Source organism: Frankliniella occidentalis, unplaced genomic scaffold (assembly GCF_000697945.3).
Source record: "Frankliniella occidentalis isolate FOCC.00 unplaced genomic scaffold, Focc_3.1 Scaffold42, whole genome shotgun sequence".
In the NCBI taxonomy this organism is placed as follows: Eukaryota; Metazoa; Arthropoda; class Insecta; order Thysanoptera; family Thripidae; genus Frankliniella; species Frankliniella occidentalis.
In genome coordinates, this window is record NW_026267172.1 from 1,139,509 (window position 1) to 1,143,253 (window position 3,745).

Below are 3,745 nucleotides of genomic sequence, written 5' to 3' on the forward strand. Positions count from 1 at the left end.
CTTTCGGCGTATCCTAGCGGAATTCAGTTTATGTTTCTTTGCGAGGCGGAGCGCGCGGAGAGGGTGGGGCGGAGGGGCAGGGAAGGCGGCGGGCGCGGGCGTACCTCCTCTGAGGAGCCTGCTCGCACAACAATAAGAACACAGCCGAGCACATCCGTCGAGCAGGGGGGGGGACAGGTGACCCAGGTGATTTATGGATGATCCCCTGCAAGGAAGACTCCCGGCAAGTGGCGTATGATTCATACGCTGTCATCGTCTGACTGCCATCATGTATTTTGAATAATACAGAGTATGTGAAAATGAGGCGGGGTGCCGGCGCGGGAGGAGGGGTGAAAGCAGATGAGCTGCTTACGAGCAGTACGTGTACGTGTGGGGGCCATTACCCCTCCGAACCGTAGTACGCAACATTGTGTACGGCTCTATGTTCGATTTTGTCTCTCGCCCTATGTACTTACTGTAGTAGGTACACTGGCAAACCAAGAGTGAGGCTGTAGTACTTTGGCTAATGTAGGGCCGGTGTAGGGCACAGTTGGTCATAGGGTCGTACACTATGAAAAATAGTTGCAAGGTTTACAGAAAAATTTACTTGTCGCAAGTTGTAAAATTCCACTTTGTAATTGGCGAGTAAATTTTTTAACCTACTTTGTAATTCAAGTTTACAAAAATGTTGTACGACAATATTTTTAAGGGTTATTTGGCCAGGCAAAGAGGAAAGAGGCTGACGCTGTTCGGTGCAGTAGCAATGGGGTTGGCCTATGGTTTCCGTCCTTATTTACCACTGCGCCCCCTCGCAGAGCTCGCAGTGACTCAGGTCAATTTACTCTCCAATTTTTTTATCCCCCGCCCCCCCGTCTCTCTCCCTCCCCAGCGGACCATGTTCGGTAATTAGAGTGTACAGCACAGTCACTAATGATTGCAACCACATCATCATGGCCCCATTAGAGAGAAAGAGAGGGAGAACCGTCTCATGCGGTCTCCCCATTCGAAGCGATGCGCCAGTCATTAACAAACACGGCACACACGCTTTCTCACCGAGGCTCAACCCCTCTCTGCCGCGCCTTCAGTCGACAGACCCCTATTTTCATCCAGTTTAGCTCCAGCGCGGAGAGTATAGGTCAGTGTTGGACGCCAAGATGAAACGCCAGTCAGCCTACAACCTATTTCCTAACTCGGTAATAGAGACACTCTGTATCGAGTGAAGTGTGGAACAGCTCGGCGGGCTGGGACAGAGCGGGATGGAGATGGGGGTGGGGAGGGCGAGGCGGGGCGGAGCGGAGCGGAGGGATTGGGCGAGGCGGGGCGGGCCGCTGCGTAGCGCCAAATGCCACTTGGCCAACTCGGCTTGGCGAGAAATCTCACACGTGGATGCCTCTCCCTATTGCGCCCGACCAACTCCCCAGCAGCCCCGCGCTGAACTTCGAGCCGAGGGGACAAAAAAAAAATTTCGGAGGAAATCTGGGAGACGGCTGCGGAAAACGTAGCCATCCCGTAAATAAGTATCGGAATCCCTCTACTTTTGAAAAAAATCCCGCCAGAGGTCGCATGGGTTGTCTAAAACTTCTTACTTGCTTCGCAAAGGTCGAAGTCGATCCATCAGAGGATCCGGCTCAAGGAGTCGTAGATATTTATAAGCGCTGGGAAGTCACTTTTATGAACACTGAAAAATATCTGCGTAAAGTTACAACATGTTTTGTATCTACGATTTAAAGAAAATGATTGTAATCCAACGACAGCCCATTCTTGCTCGTCAATGAATTCCAAGTCGATACATTTGTGATTTAACAATTTTAAGTTGTGATTTTACAATGCACAATGAACAATTTTTCTGTAACCCTAGCCAGACTTTTCTCACGGTGAATGTTTACGAAAGACATTTGAACACAAAGATATTGACGGAGTACAAACGTAAACAGAGCCGATTTGGAGAGAATTTTTTTTCTTGGTCACAGGAGATTGTTCATAGCACCAATACCACGCCAGCGCAGAAACGTGGCAAATAATTGCGTCTCTTATCAAAATTATAGTCCGGTCGCCACTTCGCGGCGCCTCGCTCAGCTGGCACCAACCAAAGTCCTCTCAGTCAGTCAGTCTGCTGCCCGGCCGCTTGGTGGCGGCAGCGGCAGGTGGCATTAAATATGCATCAAAACGCGATTTTGTGCGGCGGGTGGCTGCCTGCCTGACGGGGGGACATTATTCTCACATTCGGACAAACGTCGTCGCCACCGCCGCTGCAGAGCTGGCTGGTGAGGTGGCGCAGGGAGGGGGGAGGGGAGGGAGTGGCTGAACGCGGTGTGAGAAATAAGACTGCACAGCATTACCACCGCGAGCCGCCGGAGCCACGCCCCCCGGAGCCCGCCCTGATCTTTGTTATTAGGAACCGGAGCGGAGGAGGGAGAGGGGGTGCAAGGGGAGGAGGGCGAGGCGGAGCGGGTGCGGCGGGGCGCGGATCCCATATGGGCGCCTACATTACATTTGGTTCTGCAATAATAAGGAACATGTCCCCAGCGCGCGCGGGCGTGGAGGAGGGCGACGCCAAGCTAACAACAACTTCCCTTCATAAATCGGCAACTAATCCCCCCACCCCTACCAAACCCCACGCTGCCACACTCCGCCGCTACAGCCAGCGCCACGCATGAACTCTTTCCTTCTACTAACAAAGTCGCCAGTCAGCAGAAGGGGTATCACCATCACACCAACAACCACCACCGCCAAAATGGAATAGGGCGCCACAAAAAAAAGCGCTGAGTGGCTGCGGAAAAAAAATGTGACGTACAGGAGTCGAAGCCTTGACGAGGACTATCTGTCTGATCTCTCGCAGGCGCCTCAAGCCCCAGCAGGCGCCAAGGCACCTGCCAGGCCAGCTCTTTTGCATCTCTTTCGGCGTATCCTAGCGGAATTCAGTTTATGTTTCTTTGCGAGGCGGAGCGCGCGGAGAGGGCGGGGCGGAGGGGCAGGGAAGGCGGCGGGCGTACCTCCTCTGAGGAGCCTGCTCCCACAACAATAAGAACACAGCCGAGCCGAGCACATCCGTCGAGAAGCGTGGTTCACCGCAGCGTCCCTCGTACCCGGGACCTGGCCGTCAGCTCGCGCCAGCAGACCCCGCCCGTATACCCCATCTCAGTCAAGTTTCGCCGTAAAACACAGCAATTGGAATGGCTCCGGCCGGCCGGGCTGGGCCGCTCTGCAGGTCCGCAGCTGTGGCAGCTGCGCCGGCACGGCCTCGCCAGCTGCGCTGCGCGCCCGCGAGGGCCGCGTCCGGGACGCCTCCGGAGGCTGTGCCATAAGGCGCCACAGGCGGGCCGCAGGCCGACGGCGAACGCCACCGCGCGGTGGTCAAGTTTGGAGGGGAGATGAGTCGGTCGGTCCTGCTGGTCCCAGCGAGTTGGCCGCGGCCTTTACGTTGGAAGCAGAGTGGCATCCCGCGAAGGCAAGTAAAATCCGAAGACAAATCGGTTAATAACTGCCGCTTCTGATTTGAAGAGGAACTTGGCCTCCTGACTACCCGCCAAATGGGGAGGGAAGATGTGCACCAGGACAACTCGGCCCACCTCTGACGTAGGTACAAAAATGCCCCCTCCCCATTTGGAGTGTAATCAAACAGCAGCCACCAAAGAACTCACGGTGATAATTTTCGTAATAATGAACAAGAATGCATGACTCGGCTGGTTCGCGGATTGCACCGCCGCCTGCCGTCATCCCCAGCCCCGCCCCGTCGATGACCCGCGCGGGGCGTGGCGGGGCGTGG